The sequence below is a fragment of the Microcebus murinus genome, chromosome 16, assembly GCF_040939455.1.
Source record: "Microcebus murinus isolate Inina chromosome 16, M.murinus_Inina_mat1.0, whole genome shotgun sequence".
NCBI classification, from domain to species: domain Eukaryota; kingdom Metazoa; phylum Chordata; class Mammalia; order Primates; family Cheirogaleidae; genus Microcebus; species Microcebus murinus.
Genome location: NC_134119.1, coordinates 28,619,486 through 28,646,704, shown reverse-complemented (window position 1 = coordinate 28,646,704; position 27,219 = coordinate 28,619,486). Strand labels below are relative to the sequence as shown.

Below are 27,219 nucleotides of genomic sequence, written 5' to 3'. Positions count from 1 at the left end.
TACAAAATATCTCACCAGTGTTCCCCAAAAGTTTCCAAGTCTTAAAAATCAAGGAAAAACTGAGAAACTGTCACAGACTGGAGGATACTAAGGAGACGCATTGACTAAATGCAATGTAGTATCCTGGATTTGATCCTTGAACAGAGTTTTAAGGATATAAATGATAAAATCCAAATAAAGTCTGTGGTTTAGTTAATATTATTATACCAATGTTAATTTCTTAGTTTTGATGAAGTACTGTGGTTAATTAAGATGTTAATATTAGGGGAATCTGGGTGAAGGGTATATTAAGATTCTGTCTTTGCAACTTTTATAAATCTAAAATTATTTCAATATTACAAGTTAAATACTTACAATACCAGGTGCTAGAGAGAATGAGGTACAATTGAAACTCTCATACACTGCTGGCATGAATGCAAAATAGTAGTGTAGAGCCATTCTGGAAAACAGTCTGGCAGTTTCTTATAAAGTTAAACTTACTTTTTTTTTTGAGACAGAGTCTCACTTTGTATGCCCAGGCTACAGTGAGTGCCATGGTGTCAGCCTAGCTCACAGCAACCTCAAACTCCTGGGCTCAAGCAATCCTGCTGCCTCGGCCTCCTGAGTAGCTGAGACTACAGGCATGCACCACCATGCCCGGCTAATTTTTTCTATATCTGTTAGTTGGCCAATTAATTTCATTCTATTTATAGTAGAGACGGGGTCTCGCTCTTGCTCAGGCTGGTTTCAAACTCCTGACCTCGAGCAATCCGCCTGCCTCGGCCTCCCAGACTGCTAGGATTACAGGCGTGAGCCACCACACCCAGCCTACATTTTTCATATGACCAGCAATCCTACTCATACATATTTAACCAAGAAAACTTACAAATTCACAAAAGCCTATCCACATGTTTATAGCAGTCCTATTCATAATCACCAAAGAACAGAAAACAAAATGTCCTTCAAGGAGTGAATGGATAAAAAAACTATGGTCTAACCTGTAAGTGGAGCATTACTCAGCAATAAGAAGGAATTAACCATTTACACACCGTACTTTGATGAATCTCAGAGGCAACATGTTGAATGAAATAAGCCAGTCTCAAAATACCAACGTTTGATTCTATTTGTATAACATTCTTTTGTCTTTTCTTTTTTCTTTTTTTTGAAACAATCTCACTCTGTTGCCATGGCTAGAGTGCCATGGTGTCAGCCTAGCTCACAGCAACCTCAAAGTCCTGGGCTCAAGCAATTCTTCTGCCTCAGCCTCCAGAGTAGCTGAGACTACAGGCATGCGCCATCATGCCTGGCTAATTTTTTTTCTATATGCTTTTAGTTGGCCAATTAATTTCTATTTTTAGTAGAGACGGCGTCTCGCTCTTGCTCAACTGGTTTCAAACTCCTGACCTTGAGCGATCCTCCCGCTTCGGCCTCCCAGAGTGCACATGTGGAAGGTGATATAACTGTTCTATGTCCTGGTTGTAATGGTGGTTATTTGAATCTATGTGCGTGTTAAAATTCATCAAACAGTATACACAAAAAGGAGTCAATTTTACTGCATATCAATTTCAAAAAATAAAGGGAAAAAATCCTATCATATGCTATCTAAAAAAAAATACATCTAAAACAAAAGCTATATACCCAATATATACATACATGAAACATCACACTGTACCTCATAAATATGTGCAATTATAAATTTAAAAATAAAGCATAGGACACAGATAGGTTGTTAGTAAAAATATTACATTTCAAAGCATGTAGGATACAATTACTGCAAGACTTAGAAATTTATAAACTTAAATGCATATATTAGAAAAGCAAGCTAAAATTAAGTTACATATATCTCAATATATTTAAAAATAGAAACAAACCCAAAGAAAATGGAAGAAAAAGATAAAAGAGCAGAAATTAAAAAAATAGGAAACAAACATGAAGAAGAGGACTGACAGAGCTAATTGGTTCTTCGAAAAGACTCTTAAAAAAACACTAGCATGACTGATGAAAAGAAATTAGGGTAGATGTCCAATATCAAGAATGGAAAAAGATACATCACTATAGATCCTGCAGATAGTAAAAAGAGGCTATCATGAATAATTTATGCCAGTAAATGTGAAACTTCTAAAGAAAAAAAATGTATAAAAACTGATACAAGAAGAAATGAAAACTCTGAATAGTCCTATAACCAATACATTCAATCAGTATTTTAACCTCTGTTGTATTTATATGTCTTTCTACTGTACAGCTTAATATTTTTAAACCAAATGAGTACTGAACTTGCTCCCCTCCTGCTCCAAGTCTCTGTCTTTATACTTTGATTATGCCTTCCAAGAGTGACTGCTCAGGAAAATCTCACTTAGCCTTCAAGAACCAACAAGTTTTACAACCAGTAAGAAGCCTTTCCATGCCTCTCCAAAACGAGCCAAGTCCTTACTTTATGGGGCAAAAGCACCACCATATACTATTACATTGTCATACAGAGTATCTTTTGTTTATATACATTAGATTATGAATTCAAGTACTTTCGTCGTTGATTTATTTCTCTTGGTATCCGTCCTGTGTTTATCACTTTGACTAGGATGGTGAAATGTTCCACAAATGTTTGACTGCAAAACAGTAACAGAATATTTTGACAAAAATCAACCATGCCTGTGTATGGGCCCACTCCTGTTCAAAACTAAGAAAATTAAGGTTTTCTGTACAATATTAATACATTTGGCTGTAACATGGATATTTTGATCTGCAGCTATTTTAAAAATGCTCTTCAATCTTACCTATGTTATTGTATCCATTACTAACCCCAGAGGTAAAACAGCTTTATACTATCACTTCCCAAAGAGATGAGAAACCAGTCAGCATATGTGAACAATGTTTCTTGGAGTCATAAGCTTTTTTTTTTTTTTTTTTTTTTTTGCGACAGGGTCTTGCTCTGTTGCCTGGGCTAGAGTGTAGTGGCATCATCATGGTTCACTGCAACTTCAAACTCCTGAGCTCAAGCAATTCTCAAGTAGCTGAGAATACATGCTAATTTTTACTCAACTAATTTTTCTATTTTTTGTAGAGACTAGGCATTTTGTTATGTGAATGCCTATGTTTGTCACTGATTCTTGAGATTTATACTCATCACTTTTAAACTAGCAAGACTTAGGTAATGTCTTTTCCATTTTGCAGATGGTGAAACTGCATAACCTCTCCAATGTCACAGAGAGGTAGTGATTTGAAAATAGTTCTCTCTAGACTCACAGCCTATTCATTCTGTTTTATAGCAAAGACTGTAAACTGGTGGATGCACCTACACACACACACACACACACACACACACACACACACACACACACACACAGAGTAGGCCTCCCCCTTATCTATAGTTTCAATTACTGCTCTCGACTACGGTCTGAAAATATTAAATGGAAAATTTCAGAAATAAACAATTCATTAAATTTTAAACTGTACCTGAGTAGTGTGATGAAATCTCACACCACCTACCGTGTTTTCCCAAAAATAAGACAGGGTCCTATATTTATTTTTCCTCAAGAAGACACCCTAGGGCTTATTTTCTGGGGATGTGTTATTTTTTTTAAGTACGGTACAACAATCTACATTTATTCAAATATAGTTAAGTCATCTTCTTCTGGAACATCATCATAACTCTCCAACCCCTGAATTCCATCCTGAATTTCTTGCGACTCTATTTCCTTTAGAACCATTGGCTCCAACCTCATGTCAAGCAACAGAGCTCTCATGGGGCAGATGAGAAGGGCTGCTCGTCTTCTTTACCGCTCTGCAATGAAATGCATGGGTTGTGCAGATACGCGGTGTAGCCAAGCCCACCACTAGGTCTTATTTTCGGGGTAGGGCTTATATTGCGCAACTGCTTAGAAATCCTGCAAGGGCTTACTTTATGGGTAGGTCTTATTTTTGGGAAAACACGGTAGTGACAAACTGCCCTGAATATAAATCATCATCCCCATTGTCTGGCGTATATCCTCTCTGTACACGCTACCCACCCATTAGTCACTTAGTAGCCCTCTCAGTGATCAAGACTGTTGCTGGATCATAGTGCTTGCGTTCAAGTAACCCTTAATTTACCTAAGAATGGACCCAAAGTTTAAGAGTAGTAATGCCGACAATTTGTAAATGCTGAAGTGAAGCTGTACAGTACTTTCTTTAAGTGAACAGGGAAAGTTCCTGACATAATGAGGAAAAAAAAAATCATATGTCAAGGTCAAGGTTGCTAAGATCTATGATAAAATGAATATTCTGTTAAATTGTGAAGGAAAAGAAATCCATGCTAGTTTTGCTGTTGCATCTGAAAATGCAAAAGCTACAGTCACACTGTATGACAAATCCTTAGTTAAAAAGGAAAAGGCATAAAATTTGTGGGTGGAAGACGAACAGAAAATGTGTTCCAACTGATGGCAATTAGGCCTGATTACTATTTGTGGTTTCAGGAATCCACTAGGGGTCTTGGAATGTATCCCCTACAGATAAAACAGAGACTCTGTGTTTGTCAGTGCATATATATCTCTCTCCTATTTGGCTCACATGGTATTTTTAAAAATTGAGATAAAATCCACATAACGTAGTAAGACTCACAATTTTAGAGTACAATTCAGTGGTTTTTAGTATGTTCAGAATGTTGTGCAACCATCACCACTGAGTCCAGAATGTTTCCATCACCCCAAAAAGAAAACCAATATCCCAGAGTAAACACTCCCAATAACCTGCCCCTACAATCCCCTGGCAACCATTAATCGCTATCTCTATGTATTTGCCTATTCTGGACATTTCACAGAAATGGAATCATGTAGTATGTGGCCTTTTGTGTCTGGCTTCTTTCACTTAGCAAAATGTTTGCAAGGTTCATCCAGGCTGTAGCATGTATCAGTAGTTCATTCCTTTTTATGGTTGAATCCACTGTAGGGATATACCACATTATGTTTATCCATTCATCACTGATGAATATTTGGGTTGTTCCTACTTTTTGGCCACTATAAATAATGTTGCTATGAACATTTGTGTACAAATTTTTCACTTTTAAAAAAGCGAATCAGAGGTTAAGTTGAATTAGGTATCAACATTTTTTCATAATAAATATCTTTTAAAACCACAGTTACCAACACTAAAAAAAAAATAACTTCCAGTTTCTCAAAAGAAAGAAGGAAGTAAGGCAGGTAGGTCTGTCTAGCTAGTGATAATGATTCTTCATTCCTGCACTGACAAAAACCAGATGGATCTGCTAAGCTCTGACAGTCCAACAATGGGGTTCTTTTAAAATATACCTACTGGAGGCCGGGCGTTGGCAGCTCACGCCTGTAATCTTAGCATTCTGGGAGGCTGAGACGGGAGGACTGCTCAAGGTCAGGAGTTTGAAACCAGCTTGAGCCAAGAGTGAGACCCCATCTCTACTAAAAATAGAAAGAAATTAATTGGCCAACTAAAAATATATATAGAAAAAATTAACCGGGCATGGTGGCACATGCCTGTAGTCCCAGCTACTCGTGAGGCTGAGGCAGAAGGATCGCCTGAGTCCAGGAGTTTGAGGTTGCTGTGAGCCATGGCACTCTAGCCCGGCCAACACAGTGAGACTCTTTCTCAAAAAAAAAAAAAAAAAAAAACCACACACTGGAGATGCCACATGTAAAGCTGGACAATTCTATTCATTTATCTTACTGGCTTGACTCCGGAAAGTATCTAAGCTATCAATCCCTGTTCTATAATGAATGAATGAATGAATGAATGAATGAATGAATGAATGAAAAGGCCAAACTATTATTTAGACTATGCAAATTATGGCACTGAAAATGGAGTTCATCAATAAGATCAGTAGCCAGGAACTCCTTGAAAATGTATACAAAGTAGCACGTATGGTTTTGAAGGAAAAATTTATTATAGAGGAAATCTGTACACCCCTACAAAATTAATAATTGCTGAGTTAGACAACAAGGAAATGTACACTTTTAACACTGTAAAACACTCACTTTAAAAGGTTAACTTGGCTGGGCATGGTGGCTCACGCCTGTAATCCTAGCACTCTGGGAGGCCGAGGCAGGTGGATTGCTCGAGGTCAGGAGTTCAAAACCAGCCTGAGCAAGAGCGAGACCCCATCTCTACTATAAAATAGAAAGAAATTAATTGGCCAACTAATATATATAGAAAAAATTAGCCGGGCACGGTGGTGCATGCCTGTAGTCTCAGCTACTCGGGAGGCTGAGGCAGTAGGATCGCTTGAGCCCAGGAGTTTGAGGTTGCTGTGAGCTAGGCTGACGCCACGGCACTCACTCTAGCCTGGCCAACAAAGTGAGACTCTGTCTCAAAAAAAAAAAAACAAAAAACAAAAAACAAAAAACCACACACTAAAAGGTTAACTTGATTATTTACATACATATTTTTAAAAAATTAAACTGCTCAAACTAAGCATATCCCCATTCTTTCCTAGAGGAAGACAGGAAGACAATGTATCCTGGGTTCAACTCATGTTTCAGCGTGAGACCCAAGCTTGATGAACGATTAACAAAATGTCAGCTTCAGAAAAGATACAGTGGCACTGAGAGGAAGTCAGGTGAGGACAACTGTTTTACAAAAGCTAACTTTAGTTTTGCCTCACAATACCACTTAAAAAAAACTAGAATTTTCACAAGCGTCCAATCTTAAATCATTCATAGTCTTAACTGTTGGGATACCCATGTACGGAACTTTTTAAATTAGTGCTTCCAGTCCTTTTTAAAATCAAGACACAAGGAGAAAATAATGTTTGTATCGCACACTGGGGTAAATGATGAAGAATGCTCCAGATCTAGGGTCATTGGTTTCGATGTACTGTAACCTGGCATGAATCACCAGACATCTGAAGGGACCAGTATCTCAGCATATCTGCAACTCACTCTCAACCAGTGATATAGTACACTGGTTGAGAAATTCCAGTTTAAATAACTTGTGGAGATCACGACCTGAGTCATCAAAATCCATGCAATAGATTGAGAAAATGATTTCATAACCCCTTTACTTCAAGAGATATGTGATCACCTTTTGCAGCTTTTAAGTATAGTCCAGATACACTAACAGGGAACCATTTCTTCTAGGAGATTATCTATTTGGAGGTCACTGACATGAAAAGATAAAAACAACAAACACAAACCAAGCCTCCTAACCCTAGCTTACAAGAATAAATCAAAAGAAAACCAGTTAATGGTAAAAATAAATGTAAGATTAAATGAAGTTATCTTTCTTCCCCCTCTACTTTATACTAATTCTCTTTTCCCATCTCAATTTAAGGTGGTAACCATGGCCAACAATATCCTCTTTTCCCTATTAAACTAATACCATACAAGTAGTGGTGTTTTTGTTTTTTTAAACTGGGGAACACATATAGCTCAAAAAGGGTAACACCTGGCTCCTTGACAGTTACCCTAACCCTCTGACCTTTAAATCCCAGATTCCAAAAGCACACTGAGTAAGAAAATTACTAGTTCAGACCCAACGGAATAATTTTCTGGTCCTATTACAGGTCTGAATTTGTAATATAAATATCCACAATAATATCTGATAATTCATTAAGTTACTGCTTGTGTAAACCTACAGGATATTTAACTTTCGGAGATTATAGCCCTAACATACTACTGGGGCCTTCTGCTTTTATTCCTGCCTACAAAATACACAACATTCTTGTTTTAAAAAACAAAACACACAAGTGTTTCTTCCATAAAACAAACTAGGAGGTACAGCCAAACAAAAAACATTAGCATGTTAGGTCCTCTGTGTGAATTTCATTTCTCCACCTTTAACCCAGAAAAGGGATCAGAATGTCAATGTTACATTAATGACACAACAGTGGGAGGTCTTCCAATGAAGGGAGAAACTACAAGAAAACCCAAGCAGTTTGACTTGGATTAACACAGCTCTACCCCAAATACTTAATAGAAATTGGAAGTCCAATATTTAATAGAAATTGGAAGTCCAATATTATCTTCTATAGTATAGAATGAATAATGGGCAAAGATCATCTGCACACCTTTTTACGAGGCAACACAAACAAAGTCACAATGTGAAACTTCGTTCCACTGGCTATAACCTTCTGGAACCAAAAGATGGGAAATTACATTTGAGACATACAATAATCTAAAGCAGAATCTAACATTTATTTACATATGTAATTAATAATTACTGCTACCATTTGAATGCTGCTTATAAACCAGAAATGGCATGAGATGCATACTCCCATTTTAGAAATAAGCAAGTTCAGAAGTTAAATAACCTGCCAAAAATCAGGATTACTAATGGTAGAGGCCAAATTTGAACCCAAGACTATTTAGAACTCAAAGCCTAAGTAGGTTCGCTTCAATAAATTCAACACTACTTCCTTAATTCTGCAAACGGATTTATTAACAAACAGCTTACCAAAAATACTTTAATAAAATGAATTGCTTTAGAGGAGGCAAGGTGTGGAGGTGGTTCAACAGTCGGGGCTCTTCATTTATTCTCTTACCTGAATGGGCTGGCCACCCAGGCCACAAGTGTATAAAAATCAAATGTTAAAAGATGGAAAAAGACCTCTGATTCACATTCACAAGTCCATAGGTGAGCAAAGAGAAATTTTCCTGAGTGCAAGATGGAAAGATTCACTAAGACTAGATAATCACTCTGGCAATGTACACTGCACATGAGTAATTGAGGCAATCTATGCTGGGCGTATACTGAGCCACCCCTAAGCAGCAATTCAGTACCTCACCTCACCCATCCAGCAGGCTACACCAGAAACAGGAAGTATAGGTCAAAAGTCTCATTAAAAGTAAGAAGTCTTGGCAGCAGAAAATGAAAATAAGGAATGAAGCACTGGCAATAAACACACTGTCTTCACTGAAAGGGAAAGCAAAGAACACTAGTCAGATACCTTTATGTCTGGCATTTTATAAATTATCTCCTTTAATCTTCACAGTAATCCTGTGATAATATTATTAGCTAGTGTTCTAGTTATTGATCCTCACATGAATCCTCCGAAGTAGGTGCTACTAATTCCCATTTTACAGAGGAAGAAACTGAAGGTTAGTAAATTGCCTAGGGTTGTTATCCCAATTGTAGAGATAAGAAAACCTAGCCTTGAGACAGGTTAAGTAAACTTCTCCAAACTTGGCTGTCTCACTCTAAAGCTGTAGTTATTTTCTATTATCCTGCTGCTTCCCCTCCCCCACAAGCAATTCTACCCCCTCCCCATTTTTGTAGCTGTTTCAAAAACCATATCTAAGATATAAAGCAAATAGGAATTATCATAAGAAAAGACCTCCAAAAACTACTAAGTTGTGACATGATACATCTATTATTACAAAAGGACACTCAATTGTGAGCTTGAGGGCAGGGATAATCTTGGGACCCTTTGCACAGTACCTGCCAGAAATGTACCAGACACTCAGGGTCTGTTAAATGAACAACATCTTTTGAATGGTCATAAATTCAATTGCCCAAAATGACTATTTTGTACTTTCCAACATTGACATGATACAGTTTTTTAGCAAAATAATTTACCCATTCATTTTTAATAGGGTAGCTTTCTTAAAATTTACAGAACATTAATGAGACAGCTAAATTGAGAAATGCCCATTAAAGCATTAGTCATAATGTAAGAAAAATTCCAAGTGTTCACTTTTCCAAGCAAATTAAAATGTTTTAGCTAATAAAAACCTAATGTTTTAGCTAATAAAAGGCCGGGCGCTGTGGCTCACGCCTGTAATCCTAGCTCTTGGGAGGCCGAGGCGGGCGGATTGCTCAAGGTCAGGAGTTCAAAACCAGCCTGAGCAAGAGCGAGACCCCGTCTCTACTATAAATAGAAAGAAATTAATTGGCCAACTGATATATATATAAAAAATTAGCTGGGCATGGTGGCGCATGCCTGTAGTCCCAGCTACTCGGGAGGCTGAGGCAGAAGGATCACTCAAGCCCAGGAGTTTGAGGTTGCTGTGAGCTAGGCTGACGCCACGGCACTCACTCTAGCCTGGACAACAAAGTGAGACTCTGTCGCAAAAAAAAAAAAAAAACCTGTCACAAAAATCCGTAAGACCAGAAAATGTACAAAGAAAAGAGCAACCAATATAAGGGGATTTAAGATATGACACATACAAAATTATAAAAGACTAATCTAACTGTACCCTGGTATTTAACCCTAAAACCCTCACTTCAGATAATGCAATATTTTCTATGCAAGAAAATTTATCACCACTAATGTAAACAAAGTTTATCCACCATAGCAGCTATTGCTAAGTAGGTTTTTTTAAATGTCTAAAGCTGAAAGACACAAGATTTGTAGAAACCAGTGAAATGCCACTCCTAGCAGTATCTTGTGATACTGTGAATTCTTTCACCCTAAACTTTTAAAAAGATTCAATCCTTGATTTCCCCATGTAAAAAAAAAAAAAAATATGTCTGGTCAAGAACTAGGTCTGCTGAACTCTACTCTGGAGTATACAAAATAAGAAAAACTACCAACTGTCTACAACCCAATGCAAATACATCCTTTGTTACAATGACAGCAGCTACTTTTCCTTAATAATCCTAAAGGAATTTCTTCATTGGAAAAACTGGCTGGCCTAGATTTCTCTATTAAGCAATAACTAAATGACATGCTACTTTTGAAACTATCTATCTTAGGAGTTCAAAGACATTTAGGTGTAAGAACACACTAATACTCTTACGAAACAAACCTGGTCCAGGTCACCCAATGAATGGTGGCACACCAAAGATCAAATGCAGTTCTCATTTTAAAACAAGTATCATAAAGATTATTTATTATTACCTTAAAATGCTAAGCCATTACCTAATTCAATGGCAAATAACAGTTTTCTGTTTCTGAACTTGTACAAATTATACTGCAATATTTGTATAGAAGTTGTCATATAGTTGTCAAAAGTTATCACAGATGTTAAAGGCTGGGCGCCGTGGCTCACGCCTGTAATCCTAGCTCTCTGGGAGGCCAAGGCGGGCGGATTGCTCGAGGTCAGGAGTTCAAAACCAGCCTGAGCAAGAGCGAGACCCCGTCTCTACTATAAATAGAAAGAAATTAATTGGCCAACTAATATATACAAAAAATTAGCCGGGCATGGTGGCGAATGCCTATAGTCCCAGCTACCTGGGAGGCTGAGGCAGGAGGATTGCTTGAGCCAGGAGTTTGAGGTTGCTGTGAGCTAGGCTGAGCCATGGCACTCACTCTAGCCTGGGCAACAAAGCGAGACTCTGTCTCAAAAAAAAAAAAAAAAAAAAAAAAAAAGTTATCACAGATGTTATAAATAGTTAACATATTGGGGACACTTACTGTGTTAGGTACTGTGCTTAATGTGTTATGTATGCATTATCTCAATTAATCCTGACAATGACCCCATGAATAAACAGGCACAGAGATAAAGTAACCTGTCCTTGGTAATATCTAGAAAAGGGGCAAGATAGGGGTGCTCAGGGAATAGTAAAGCCATGACTGTCCATCACCTGGACTAGGATTCTAGGTGAGCTCTAGGGAGGAGTAACCTTGGTTGACCACTTAACCCTCATGTGAATCAACTTCTCTTACTCTAGAAGTCACAGAGATAATCTCAAAAGTCCTTCATACTCTGAAATGCTCTAATTTTGTAATTACCTTTTTATTCAGGTAATGACTCAAAAACAAAGTCTCATTTCCTCCATCTTCTGACTAAAGTTTAGTTAGTCCACATTTTATGAATCCAGTCAATAGGATACTGTAAAGAACAAAAATAAAAGATCTTCCTTAAAAGTTAGAAACTCCATTCTGTAGTTATCATTCCCAAATCTGACTCTTAACTTCAAATGACAATCACAGGAGAAAAGATCATACAACAACTTTGCTCTGAGCTGGGGTGGGAGGTGTGGGAAAACAGAGAGACCACTGTGTAAGTGGTTACTAATTCATAAAAACATATCACCCATTTCCATTTTCTCTAAAAAATAGGAAATAAGTCTTTAAAAGGATGTTTTTAAACCCATTGCTTTATTTAGCCAATAAAAATTAAAGAAATTATGTACTTTTTCCAAGAAATTTATTATAGACATGGAAGCATCACCAATTTATAGAAATCCTACCAAAATGGCCTAGAACTGTAGAATCTACACTTTATCAAGCTGGTCATCTAGCCCCTTCAAACCACATCTAAGAACAGGAGAAGAATATTTAAACATCAAGGAAGAGGCATATGTTCCACTCAACACCACTTTGTGAAGTCTCCTAGAACCAAATCACTTTACAGAACCATCTTTGCTATCTTTGTTCTCCACAAAAATAATCCCCCAAAGATTCTGAAATAAAACCAGCAAAATCCCTGTATTAGCTTTCTATTGTTGCCATAACAAATTATCACAAACACCACAATGCCAATTATCTCAGTTACTATAGGCCAGAAGTCATGTGGGCTTGGCTGAGTCTCACAAGGCCAAAATTAAAGTGTCCACAGGGCTGGGTTCCTTGCTGGAAACTCTGGGAGAAAATGCTTCCACGCTTGGTTAGACTGTTGGCTGAATATAGTTCCAGCGGTTGTAGGACCAAGGTCCCCATTTCCTTGCTGGTTGGCAGGTGAGGCTGGCCTTTGCTTCTAGAAGCTGGCTGCATTCCCTGTCTCCTGCTTTCCATGTGGCCCCCTCCAGTAATGGCAGGTTGAGTCCTTTTCATGCTTCCTTCCAACCTCTGACTTCCAGCCAGAGAAAGTTCTCAGCTTTTAAGAGCTCATATGATTAGACCAGACCCTCCAAGGAAATCCAGCATAATCTTCCAATTTTAAGATCCTTAACCTTAATTATATCTACAAAGTCTCTTTCACCACATAATATATTCAGGTTCCAGGGTTTAGGGTACAGACATCTTACGGGGGCCATTATGCCTACCACAGTCTGCTTTCTGGCTTCCAAAGATTCACCTCTCTCCTAAATGCAAAATACATTCATCCCATCCCAAGGTCCCCAAAGGTCTTACACCATTATAGCACCAAGTCAAAGTCAAAAATCTCATCTAACGCTCATCATTTCAAAAGTCCTAAGTCTCATCCTTTCATTCAGATGTGGAAGAGGTTCTGGGTATAATACAGTAAGTATAACTCCTAGGGCAGAATTCCTAAAAATACAAGTTATCTGTTCCAAACATACTATGATGATATAGGCATGCAGTAACAGTTACAGATATTCCAGTTCAAATGGGGAAAATGTAAAAGAAAACAGAGCCACCAGTCCAAAGCAGTTTCAAAATCATTCCATCTCAAAGACTAGGAAAAAGCCTCCTCTGTGGCTTTCAGCTCTACCCTCTGGGCTTTTGGTTCCATCTCTAAGTCAATTTTATTTTTAAATGAAAAGCAGCACATTCACATGACTAGTTTTACCAGCCTGCTTCCTGTCAGTACAGTTTTTTTTTGGGGGGGGGGTCTGACAGCCCTAATTAATTTCTTACTTTCTGTCTCTTTCAATCCAAATTAGCATTGTTTCTGCTAGCATAAAATTCTCAAGAATCTAGTGGGCTTTGCAAGAATTTCACAGGGGTTCACTCCATTAGAATCACATTCTCAAATAAACCAGGCACAGAAATCTCCTTCGCTAAATATCCAAGTTCATCACTTACAAATTCTGCTTTCCATAACCACAAGACACAACTCTGCTAAGCTTATTTGCCACTATGTAACAAGCATCCTTTCTGCCAGTTTCCAATAACATGTACCTCATTTCTATCTGAGCCCTCACTAGCAGTCATTAACATCCATATTTCTCCTAACAATCTTTTCTAGGCCTTTTCTATCATGCTCCTCAAGATTATTCTGGCCTCCACCCACTGCCACTTCCATTTTTAGGTAATAGTACCCCACTCCTGGTACCAAAATCTATACTGGTGTTCTACTGCTGCCGTAACAAATTACCACAAATGTAGTGGCTTAAAATAACCCAAATTATCTCACAATTTCTGTAGGTCAGAAGTTGGATGGACTTTACTGGGTCTTCTGCTTAGAGTCTCACAAGGCCAAAAATCAAGGTGTCTGCAAGGCTGCATCCCTTGCTGGAAACTTGGGAATAATTCACTTCAAAGCTCATTCAGGCTGTTGGCCAAATTCAGTTCCTTATGGTTGTAGGAATGAGGTCCCCTTATTGGCTGTCAGCTAGGGACTGGTCTTTGCTACCAGAGGCTGTCCACATTCTTCCTCTACTCTCCATGTGGCCCCCTCTAACAATGACAAATGGAGTCCTTCTTGTGCTTCAAATCTGATTGATTTTCCCTTCTACCCATTTCTCTGATCTCAGCTGGAGAAAGTTCTCTGCTTTTTTTTTTTTTTTTTTTTTTTTTGAGACAGAGTCTCACTTTGTTGCCCAGGCTAGTGTGAGTGCCGTGGCGTCAGCCTAGCTCACAGCAACCTCAAACTCCTGGGCTTGAGCGATCCTTCTGTCTCAGCCTCCCGAGTAGCTGGGACTACAGGCATGCGCCACCATGCCCGGCTAATTTTTTTTTTTTATATATATATATCAGTTGGCCAATTAGTTTCTTTCTATTTATAGTAGAGACGGGGTCTCGCTCTTGCTCAGGCTGGTTTCGAACTCCTGACCTTGAGCAATCCGCCCGCCTCGGCCTCCCAGAGAGCTAGGATTACAGGCGTGAGCCACCACGCCCGGCCAAGTTCTCTGCTTTTAAGGACTCGTGTAATTAAATTGGGTCCAGAAAATCTAGGATAATTTTCCTATTTCAAGATTCTTAACTTTAACTATACCTGCAAAGTTCCTTTTGCCATGTAACATAATGTATTTATAGATCCTGAGGATTAAAGTATGGACATCTTGGGGCGAGGGGATGGGCATGTCATTCTGCGCTACAAACCCAAACCCTAGTAAAGCTTTAAACTCACTTCCTAAAGAAAATCTCCCTTTTCTTTAACAGTACGTGAAATAAAGGTACATGTTCAGAGATAGAGACAATAATAAAAGCAGGACTCCCCCTGGAAGAGTAGGTAGGCAACAGAACTAAAAACAAATCATGGAAAAGAAGTTGCAATCTGTTTCATACTCAAATAGTAAGGCAACACACCCCTATAACTTAGAAATGAACCTATGCTCCCCCTTAAATTTGTGTGCTTCTTTTTCTCCTCTGTATTTCATAAAATAGGACATAACTAGGCTTTGTTTTTCTAAAAAAAGAAAAGCCACCCCATGGTGACCTAACTTTCTAATCAATTGATAAATCAATCCAAGCAAACTTCCAACCTTTCCATTCTTTCTTCCAACTCACACACCCTCCCCCAATAGCAAATGAAAGCCAAGTATTTCAAAGTCACAGGACAAACCTCTCTTGGTAAGACTGCAAGTGAACTTTTCAAAATGACATGGGGGAGAACTACTATTGGTCCTGGACGTTCAGCTCCAGGGCTACCAAGCCAGTAAAGCCAAATGACTTATGACAAAACACTGCAAAAACTACAAAGATAAAACTTTGAAGCCATGCCTACTTTAGATTCTTTACCATAAATTTTACTTAGACGGAGGAGCCCCAAATACACCAACCTAGTCCCTTTATTAAGAGAGACAGGTAAGCTCTATTGAGCACTTATTATCTGCCAGACACAGTAAGCACTTGACACGTATCGTTTTATTTACTGCTCACCATAAACTTATGAGCTGGGAAATATCATCACCCCATTTTACAGACAAGGAAAACTGAGGCTTACAGAGTTTAGATCACACAGCTGCGTAATAGAGGCTAGGGTCTCTGAATTTGAGAACCTAAGCAGTCTGCTTTCTAACTACTGGCCTTTACTGCCGCTCCTTGGATGAAATGAGGTCTCCAATTCTTGGAAAAATCTTTCCTTCCTAGTTATTTTTTGATTTCCTCTCTCCACTACCCATTCTCATAGAATTAAGAAGTTGAAAGGTAATCAAGTCTTCCCAAATAACCTGCCACCTTTTCAGAAGTCTTTCCTCCGCACAAAAGCAATAGCCAACAAGCAACTTTTCCTGACCCCGACTTTGCTTCCCCAAAACAAACTACAGAAGCTCCATCCATCACCTGCCTAACCTAGAAATGTTCCAACACCGCAAAAAATACACAACAAAATCCAAAACTTAAAAGTCCTACTCTTTCAAAAGGTCACCAACTAACATATGCATACTCTTAGCCAACCTTTCATTCCACATACCTCTCCTTTCCCACCCAGGCTCCCAACTAGCTCTCAACTCCAACTCCACCTCCACCTCCACCCGTTCTGCCCCACTTCGTGGTCCCCTCCCCCTTTCTCCCCAGTAACCCCGCCCCGGATTCCCTCCACCTCGCACCCAGTCTGCAGGTGGGAAGCTCAGCCCCACCCAGAGGGACCCCTAGGAAGGCCCCTACTCCAGCTGCCCTGCTCCGCAAGAGGGTTCAGCCCACTCTACACAGCAGGCACCACTCCCTCTGCACCCTCCCCTAGCATCCCCTGCGGCCCCACCCCACAAGCTCCCTTCCCCCCAGCCCCCAGCGACCCCCTTCCTCCAAGTTGCCCTTAGTCCCCGCCCAGTCCAGCACTCTCCCCCGCCATAAGCGGGACTCCGACAGCCGGTTCCCACCCTCATAACGGCCTCTGCCCCCAAGCTGAGCTCTCCGTTCTGGGGGGTGGCCCCGGGCCTCCCCGATGGGCTGCAGGGGCCTCGGCTGGTGTAAGTGTGGAGGGGGGGCAGGGGAAGGCGAAGGGCCGCACGGGAGTCTGCTGGAAGCGTGAGGAGCGGCCGCGCCCTGCTGCTCCATGCTGGGCCCACCCCCACTCTCCAATGACCTCGCCTGGCGGCTCCCAAGGTACCTGTGGTGGAAGCGGCAGCGGCGGCGGCCGCTCTCCCCTCTCCTCACACAGACAATATGGCGGCGGCGGAGGAGGAGACACACGGCTCGGCCGCCAGCCGCAGGGACCAGAGCGAGGCTTCAGCCGCCGCTGCCGGAAGCGGAAACCCCCTCCTGCTAGGAGGCGGGGCGGAACTGCTTCCGACTCCGCCCCTGGCAGCATCTAGCTGAGTGCGGCCATGCTGGGAAGGCCTATTGTATGCTGGGGGTTCAGGTCCGGTCTAGGACGCAAAATGGAAGGAGTTCTCAACGCAAAGCGGAATAACGAGACCTGCAACAATGAAGCGCATTTTATTTCAGTACCTGTAAGAACTGACGAGAGAGAGAGCATGAAGCTCCCACTAAGAGAACAGTTGGTTTGACCCAAGCTAAGATGGCGGTCCCTAGGTTTCCCGCACCTCCCCGGTCTGGCGAGTCCCAGTGGCCTACAAGCCGTCCCCTCCTTTCTTGAAAAAACCATGCGCAACCTGCAGAGCTGTAGAGCGAAGCATTCTGGGACCTGAAGTCTCTCCTGCTCTGACCCCTAGTCTAGGATTAGGGTTCCAGCAGCACTCTTTTTCTGCTCAAACTTGGAGTTCAGAACAAGTGAACAAAAGTTGGATCCCGGGAGCAGCGTGGCGCAGGAGTCTGGGAAGTGAGACCGAGCCCAATGCTTTCCCTCCTACAGGCGTCCTACCTAGAGCTGCCCATCCAGATTATAGTGTTTTCCCCTTTGATCTGCAGCGCCCCTCCTACCCCACCCCACTCTCCTTGCCAGGGCTACCTTCCCAAGACAGTCACAGGACACTTTCTAACATGCAGGCCTGATCATGGGCTCCTCTTGGTCAAAAATCTCCCATGGCTCTCTCTTGTGCATCAACAATAGCTCAAACTCTGCTTGACATTCAAGGCTCTTCTTAATTTGTTCATAACTCTCCATTCCAGCCTCCTATTCTGCCACTCCCCTCTCAAATTCCTGATGCTACCACCCACTAAAACTGCAGACAATTCCTGGAACTTGGCTGTGTTGCCTCCCTCCCATTTACACAGGCAGTTACAGTGTTTCCCCAAAAATAAGACCTACCCATAAAATAATCCCTAGTAGGAGTTCTAAGCATTTGTGCAATATAAACCCTACCCTGAAAATAAGACCTAGTGATGGGTGTGGCTATGCAGCGTATCTGCACAACCCATGCATTTCGTCAAGGAGTGGTAAAGAAGACGAGCAGCCCTTCTCATCTGCCCCATGGTGACAGCTACTATCCCAGAGGTGACCGGAAAAGTGCTGGCAGCCCCACCAACAAGGTTGGCTCCACCTGTCAAGTCCCAGCCATCCTGTGCGTGCTGCAAGCTGAAGCTTTGAGGGGAAAATAACACATCCCCTGAAAATAAGACCTAGGGTGTCTTCTTGAGGAAAAATAAATATAAGACCCTGTCTTATTTTCAGGGAAACATGGTACTTCTGTTACTGTCATCTCATAGGCTGGATAACTTCTGTTCAGGGGTTCTTTCCTCTGGAGATCTCTCCTTTGAGCTATGCTAAATCCAGGTACCATCACTCGGCAGCCTGAGGTCCCTAGTCTGCCTCCTCTACCAGACTGTGAGCCCCCAGTGGACAGGGCTGAGTCTGATGATCACCAAATCCCTGCAGGCCCTGCTAAAAGCTAGTGTGTGTAAGTGTTAGCCTCACCTCTGGTGGGGCAGAGGTGTGAGGACTGGAACAAGTGTGAGGAGGCTGAGTTATTTCTGTACCAGCCATTATTCAGAGCTGCCTCAGAATAGCTACCTGTCTCACAGATGGGCCTTTCCACCTTTTCCAGCTCTCATTTCAGTTTGTCAGCTGACTGGCACCTCTGCTCCCAAAGAGGCACCTCCTCCCATGTGAGATGGGGAGGGTGGTGGCTGCAGACATATAGCTATGGCCTCAGGGAGGTGGCTGTGACCTCTTCTGGGTGACAGGTATGTGGTGTTTTATCTCAGTTGCCTGAGAACCCCCAAAAGTTCTCTTTGAGTGCCATCAAGCTGGTCATTCCTCCTCACTGGGCCTCAGTTTCCACACCTATGGACTGAGGAGGTTATACCAGATGATCCCAAGGTTTCTGCGAAGCCCTCTTCTGGGAAGTAACTGTCTTATCCCTACCTCTTGGATCATCTCTTTTCGGCTCTCACGACTTCCTTTTTCCCAACTTTATTCATGCTTGTTCAATTCACAGCTCTTGATCCCTTGCTATGAGCCAGGCACTGTGCTAGGTGTTGAGATTGTGTTGTGAGGAAGAGAGACACCAGTTTCTCACTGGTGGAGCTTACCTTCTAAAGTAAGAAACAAATAATGTATAGGTAAACAAATAAATATACAAAGTAATTTTACGTAGCAATAGTGCTATGAAGGAAAAAGATAAGTAGCTGTGAAATATAGAACTTTAGTTCGAGCATGGTTCCGAAGGTCCCTCAGAGAAAGGAACAGTAAGTGCAAAGGTCTCAAGATGGGAAAGAGCATGGTGAGTTTGAAGAAGGAGACCATGGTGGCTGAAGCACTGTGAAGTAAGGGGAAGAAGGATAGGAAATATGGTGGGAGAGGTGGGCAGAGCATTCAGGCCATGATGAGGAAGCTGGGTTTTCATAGGAGTGGAGTGGGTATTTACCATGGTTTTCTCACACATTTCTGATCCTCTCAGCCCCTTTCCCCACTGCATCAGTTCTTCATTCTTCTACCCAGTTCTGGCCTTCATGACCTGGTTCAGAGGGCTCACCTAGTTGCACCTGTACAACTCTTTATACTCATGCAGGACACCATTGAAATCCAACCCCTGCCATCACCCAGGCCAACCTGGTATGAGTCTCTGGACTCAAGAGAGTCCCTGTTCCCAGTGTTCACCTAGTCATGGACTTAACATTTATCCTTAACATATCCTCTTCCTGACCCCCACATCACAGCTCTCAGGCTAGTCTTCCTTCAAACAACAACAACAGCAGCAATAGCAACAGTTAAGATGTTGAGAGTATTTGTACTGTGCCACACACTGAGTGTTCATCATCTCATCTAATCCTCATATCAACCTGATAAGGTAGGAAACAAAAACGTCCCATTGTACAGATAAGGAAACTGAGGTTCACAGGGATCACAGCCCATGCCCAAGGTCACAGGCATGAAATGGAGCTTACATTTCAATCTGGGCTATTAGAATCTTAATCCACTGCTCTAAGAACCAAAGTGTGTCAGCTTTCTATTGTTGCTTAGCAAATCACCCCAAAACATAATGGCTAAAAACAATAATCATTTATTTGCTTATGTTTGTGTGGATTAGCAGTTTGGACACATCTCAGCTGAGACAGCTCTTTTCTGCTCCACATGGTCTTGCCTGGACTTACTCCCACATCTGCAGTCAGTTAGCAGGTCAGCAAGCCTCCCAGTCCTGTTGGCCTCATTCACAAGTCGGGCAGTTGGCTGGGGCTGTTGGCTTGAGTGTTTTGGTTCTCTTTAAGCATCTTCTTTAGTGTGCTGGCTCAGGCTTCCTCACACGATGGCCTCCAAAAGGAAGAGAACAAAAGCAGCAAGGTTTCTTGAGACCTAAGCTCAGAAGTGCTATAGCATCACTTTCACTGCGTAATGTTGATCGGCCAATCACAAGGCCAGCTCAGATTCAAGGTGGTGGTGTTAAAAAAGAAAAAATAGTAAAAGTAAAACCAAATAGAGGCCGGGTGCGGTGGCTCACGCCTGTAATCCTAGCACTCTGGGAGGCTGAGGCGGGCGGATTGCTTGAGGTCAGGAGTTCGAAACCAGCCTGAGCAAGAGTGAGACCCTGTCTCTACTATAAATAGAAAGAAATTAATTGGCCAACTAATATATATATAGAAAAAATTAGCCGGGCATGGTGGCACATGCCTGTAGTCCCAGCTACTCGGGAGGCTGAGGCAGAAGGATCACTTGAGCCCAGGAGTTTGAGGTTGCTGTGAGTTAGGCTGACGCCATGGCACTCACTCTAGCCTGGGCAACAAAGTGAGACTCTGTCTCAAAAACAAAACAAAACAAAAAAAAAAACAAATAGAAAAAGGCACTCCCTCAGCTCAGATATCAAAGTCATAATGCAAAGAGTCATGTGCATAGGGATGGATGGAACTGTTGTGGCCGTCTTTGCAAATGTTATATCACATTAAGTAACCATATGAACTGATTAAATAAATTATAGTACAGCTAAACATGGGGCTACTCACAGCAATGAGAGCTAATATTTTGGGGCACCTAATATGTGTCAGACTCTGCACAAGATGGCTTACATCTATTAATTCATTTAAGCCTCACAATAGCTCTGTGTAGCAGGTACATTTTTTATCTCCATTTTAGAGATTAAGTACGCCAAGTCTCAGGTTAAACAACTAGTCCAAGGTCACACCGTTAACAAGTTATAAAGCCATTAAAAAGAATGAGGACAATATCATGGAAATCAATATCATGAGGACATGGAGAGCTGGTGCTGACATTCTGTTACATGATAAAAAGCAAGAGACAAAGCAGTTGTTTGGTTGGAATACATTTAAAAAGCACATTAAAGTGGGTAGATGTATATGTGTTACATAGTTTCAGATAAATTCAGGAAGGACTTACCACAAACTATTAATGGAGCTTATCTCTGAAAAGGGGAAGGGGAGGGAACTTTGCTCTAAACATTTCTGTCTGTATTCTTTGAATTTTTTTTTTACAGCAATCATGAATTTTTATTTCAATACCCAATAAAGAAGAAAGCATTTTTAAAATATCCTTCAACTTGTCTTTCACCTCTGTCTTTTTCTATTTAGTTTTACATTTTTCTGTTTTTTCTTTTTCTTTTTTGATACCACCCCAGTCCTACCTCTTATCAATTCTGGCCTAAAGTTTTATGATAACCTTGGGGGCCCCTTCTCCCTCCCTCTGCAGCACATCCTGCTCACTGCTGCTGGAGGAAAGTATATTAACCACTATTTAACCACTATGTTCCTTTCTTAAGAGTTTTCAATGGCATCACATTGGCTGCACAGAAAGTCCAAACCCTTTGGCCTGGTGCACAGGTGGTTGTAAATTTGACTCTAACTTGATTGGATTCCAGGTCTGCTACTTACTAGCAGTATAAACTTGAACAAGTTATTAGACTCTCTAAGCCTCAGTTTCCCCATCTGTTAAAAAAAATGTAAGAAAGGGGAAAAAAGATATAGCATTACATATCTTGTGGTAAATTAGGTCACTCTTCAGTGAGTGATCACTTTCTCCTCTAGCCAGTTGTTACTTCCTTGATCAATTGATATTAGGCTTGGCCATATGATTTGGTTTGCCCAGTGGAATGTAGATGACAGTGACAATGTACAAGTTCCAACCTAAGCTTTAAGAAGTCTCTCATGTTTTCAATTGTCCCCCTCTCCCTGGAATTTTCACCTCTACCATGAAGGGCAGGTCTGTCATTGGAGCTTTACCTCTTTTTGAAACAGAGTCCCAATCAAAGTTGCTGTAGGCAAGCCTGAGATAATAGTTTTGTACTTTTGTAGTTTAGTGTTTAGTATATATTAAATTATAAATTATAGTTCTTCATGAGCTCCATCTCTTGAATGACAGGAAGCTAAACAGGTAAGAAGAGAATGCTCTGCCTCAAATTAGGAAAGCAATAGCTTCCATCCAAACTCTCAGCACCAAACAGGCTAGTCCCACAATAGTAAAAGCCATGTGTAGCAGACTTGAACTGGAGCCAACCAGCCCAAGCAGAGCCCAGCCAAGATCAGCCAAACCCAAATGACTACAGATAAGAAAGGGAGAAATCCACATTTGCTTCTTATGCCACAGAGTTTTGGGGTGGTTTGTTATACAACATTATTATAGCAATAGCTAACTGATATACACACCCCATAGGGTTTTTGTCAGGATTAAATGAATGAATACAGTAAAGTCCTTAAAAATATGCTGGCACATAGCAAGGGCGCATTGGGTGTGAATTATTATTGAGGCACAACTGTGAGGAAAACAGACCAGGTCCCTGTTTTTATGGATCTCACATTCTGTGGAGAGGTGTATGGGGGGTCAGCTGGTGACATTGCGGAGGAGAATGGAGCAGAGAAGGGTGAAGGGAGTGCTGTGGTGAGATTTCAAATGGGGTCATCAGTGAAGCTTCACTGGGAAGGTGAAACTTGAGCAAACACCTGAAAGAGGGGAGACAGGGAGCCAGAGGGTATATGGGAGAAGATTGCTCCAAGCAGAGGGAATTAGGATGGGCAAAGAATGTGAGGGGGGCACATGCCTGGTGAGTTTAAGGAACAGTCTGAGTAGACAGGGTTGCTGAGCCATGTAAGCATGGGGAAGACAATGTGTCAGAGATTCCCAAGAGGCTGGATCATGCACAGCCTTGTAGGCCATTGTGAGGGCTCTGGCTTCTCCTATAAGTGAGGCGGGGAGATACTGGAGGAAGGGCTTTAACCAGAGGGAGGGCAGGATGTGCTTTGCATTTTTACAGGATCTATCCAGCTGCTGAGTGTAGAATAAACAGAATGGGAATGAGGGCTGAAGCAGGGTGGCCAAATAAGAAACTACTGCCATAATCCACATGAGAGATGGTGATGGTTTGAACCAGTGTTAGACTCTGGAGTTCTTTTGAAGGTAAAGCCAAAAGGACTTGCTGATACATTGGGTATGGGATGTTGGAGAAAGGAAAGAATTGAGGATGACACGAAGGTTTCTGGCCTGAGGAACGGAGAAGAGGAACTTGCCAGTAAGTGAGATGAAGAAGGCTATAGGAAGAAAATTTTAGGGGGCAGAGGGGGACAGAAGGGAGAAATTAGCAGTTCCATTTGGGATTTGTTAAATTTAAGGTAACTATCAGACTTCCAAGTGCAGATGACTAGTCTGAAGTTAAATGTATGAATCTGAGCCCATGAGGGAGGTCCAAGCTGGAGATGTAAATTTAGAAGTTATGTCCTGAATTATGTCCTCCCAAAATTCATATGTTGAAACCCTGCCACCCAGTATGACACTATTTGGAGATAGGGCCTTTAAGGAGGTAATTAAGATTAAAAGAGGTTATAAAGACAGGCCCTAATCTAGTAGGACTGGTATTCTTATAAGAAGCCAAAGAGACACCAGAGTTCACTCTTTCTCCACTCTGGTGAACAGAGGAAAGTCCATGTGAGACACAGCAAGAAGGCAGCTGTTTACAAGCCAGGAAGAGAGGCCTCACCAGAAACTATCCCTGACAGCACCTTGATCTTGGATTTCCAGCCTCTAGAACTGTAAGAAAATAAATTTCTGTTGTTTAAGCCACATGGTCTATGGTATTTTGTTACAGCAACTTGGGCAGAGTAGTACAAAGTCATTGGCATAAAAATGGTTTTTAAAGCCATAAGACTGGGTGAGATTGCCAAGCGAGGACCAGGGACAGAGGGAGGACCAGGGACTGAGCCCTGGGGCAGCCAACATTAAGAGACAAGGAACCAGCAAAGGAGTCTGACAAGGAGCAGCCAGTGTGGTGAGTGTCCTGGGAACCAGGTGAAGAAAGCACTTCACAGAGGGAGTATTGATCACCTGTGTCAGATCCTGCTGAGAGGTCACAGAAGGTGAGAACTGAGAGCTGATTTAGCAAAGTGGAGGGCATTGCTACCTTGTCAGGAGTTTAGGTAGATTGGTGAAAGCAAAAGTCTGATTGGAGCAGGATTAAGAGAGAATAGGAGAAGATATAAATGCAGACAGGAAGGACAGAAGGGAGGGAAGAAGGGGGGAGGAGGAAAGAAAGTAAAAAAGGAAAGCTCTTTTTAAGAGCAGAAAGCCAAGTAATAAATGTAGAAGAATAGGAGTTAGAAAATTACCATTTGGCAATCACCATAGGAACAATTATTTCAGGAGAGAATCATGAACAGATACCACAGTAGTATAATAGACTAAAGTTTGATGAGAAATAGGACCTTTGCACAGTCTTAGAACAATTCCCCCCAAGATATTTATTAAATACAAAGGGTAAAATAGTAACTTTATAGTGGAGAAACCCAGTTGACACCACATCAGCCAAGTGATCACAGTGAACGGGGAAATTGCCACCATGTGCCTTCTGGGATGACGCCTAAGAGGGCACGGCATCACATCAGCAGTATTTCTGCCAAAAAGGCATAATTGACTCATGAAGAAACATTAGACAAACCCAAAGTGAGGGATATTTCTGCAAAATAATTGGCCTGTACTCTTTAAAAATACTGAGGTCATAAAAGACTAAAAAAGACGGAAGAATAGTTTTAGACTAAGGACACTAAAGAGATACAACTCTTAGGCCGGGTGCGGTGGCTCACGCCTGTAATCCTAGCACTCTGGGAGGCCGAGGCGGGTGGATTGCTCGAGGTCAGGAGTTCGAAACCAGCCTGAGCAAGAGCGAGACCCCGTCTCTACTATAGATAGAAAGAAATAATTGGCCAACTAATATATATAGAAAAAATTAGCCAGGCATGGTGGCGCATGCCTGTAGTCCTGGCTACTTGGGAGGCTGAGGCAGGAGGATCGATCGATTGAGCCCAGGAGTTTGAGGTTGCTGTGAGCTAGGCTGATGCCATGGCACTCACTGTAGCCTGGGCAACAAAGCGACACTCTGTCTCAAAAAAAAAAAAGAGATACAACTCTTGAATGCAGCATGAAATCCTAGATCAAGAAAAAATTGTTTTCCCTTTACCATAAAAGATATTAGTGGAACAATAGGTGAAATTTAAATAAGATCTGTAGATTAGATAACAGTTTTTGCAACGAGGTAAAATGTCCTGGTTTTGGTTATTGTAAGAGAATGTCTTTGCTTTTAGAAAATATGCACTGGTTTTTAGGGGTAAAAGAGAATCATATTTAAAACTTATAGTAAAAGAGTTCAAGGTTGGGGGAAAGAGAGAATAAAGCAAAGGTGGTAAAAATCTGGGTAATGGGTATTTGAGGATTCTTTGCACTATTTTGTAACTTTTCTGTAAGTGACATTATATATTAAAAAAGCTTAAAAAGCGAGGATGGGGCCGGGCGCGGTGGCTCACGCCTGTAATCCTAGCACTCTGGGAGGCCGAGGCGGGCGGATTGCTCAAGGTCAGGAGTTCAAAACCAGCCTGAGCGAGACCCCGTCTCTACCATAAAAATACAAAGAAATTAATTGGCCAACTAATATATATAATATAAAAATCAGCCAGGCATGGTGGCTCGTGCCTGTAGTCCCAGCTACTTGGGAGGCTGAGGCAGGAGGATCGCTTGAGCCCAGGAGTTTGAGGTTGCTGTGAGCTAGGATGATGCCACGGCACTCACTCTAGCCTGGGCAAGAAAGCGAGACTCTGTCTCAAAAAAAAAAAAAAAGCGAGGATGGAAGGAGAAGAAGTAGAGACACTGAGGCAGTGCATACAGATGACTTTTGGAGGAGTTTTGCTGTAGGACTGAGGATGGCCTGGTAGGTGGAGAGCAAAGTGGGGTCAAGAAAAATTATTTAAATGCAGAAATAGTAGCATGTTTTTATGCTGATGAGAATGATTCAGTAGATTAAAAAAAATTGATGATGCAAAGGAGAGAAGAGAGTGGCTAGAATGATGACAACAAAGAGAGAGAAGGAGGAGCTCTAGTGTACAAGTGGGGGGGTTGACCTGGAAGAACAGGAAGTTCATCCACAGCCACAGAAGCGAGGGCACAGAAGCGAGGATTTGGGCACCAGAGCAGTAGGTGGGCAGCCGGGCAGCGGAAGCCTGTGGACATGCTTTCTGGTTGCTACAGTTTTTCCTGTCAAATAGGAAGCAAGGTCCTCAGCCGAGAGTGAGAATGGGGGAGAAGGTGGTGGAGGTTTGAGGGGAAGCTGGAAGGAATTGCATGGGGAGAGCGAATGACCCAAGGGAACCTTAGTGTGATGGTCAGGCAGCACTGAAGATTGCACTGAGGCTAGCCATCGTGTAAGTAAAGGGGGACTGGTCGATATGGGGGAGCGTTTTTCTCTAGCCACAGTCCACTGCAGGGGGACAAGCACAGAGGGACAGATAGTTGGCCTCAATGAATAGGTGTTTAGCCAGAGAGGGGCAGGGGACTCTTGAGTGTGTATAGCACAGTGGGAATAAAGATATGCCAGGGGCTTTAACCTGCAAGGAGGGAAGTGAGGACAAGGTTCAGAGAGGTTTAGTGACTTACCCAAGCTTGCATAGCTAGTGGGTAGTGAGCTGGGCTCTGAACCCAGGCAGGATGGCTCAAAGCTTGTTCTTTCACCAGCTGGCATATGAAGGCTGTCCCCAGTACATAAGTAGCCTCATGCTGACTGGTGAATGGAGTTGAATTGTACCTGGGCTTCTCTTTGCCTTCCATCTCCCCGCCTCCAGTGTCTTCCTTCCCTTCAAACCGTCTTTGAAGTCTTAGCACGCATGGCAAAGGAGATGGGCCGTCCCTCTTTTGGGGGCAGCCATTCATCCGTGCCTGCAGTCTGGCATTCAGCAGGTCCTTCCCGAGC

General features: G+C 41.9%; 1 protein-coding gene across 1 annotated transcript in view; it reads right to left on the bottom strand.

Moving 5' to 3' along the window:
- CSNK2A1 (casein kinase 2 alpha 1) overlaps positions 1-16,894 on the bottom strand; it is a 57,703-nt gene extending 40,809 nt beyond the window's left edge. Inside the window, exon 1 of the mRNA XM_012755020.2 lies at positions 16,761-16,894. The gene's annotated coding sequence lies outside the window, so the exon portion shown is untranslated. The remainder of the gene's footprint in view (positions 1-16,760) is intronic.
- Between the last annotated feature and the right edge of the window lie 10,325 nt (positions 16,895-27,219).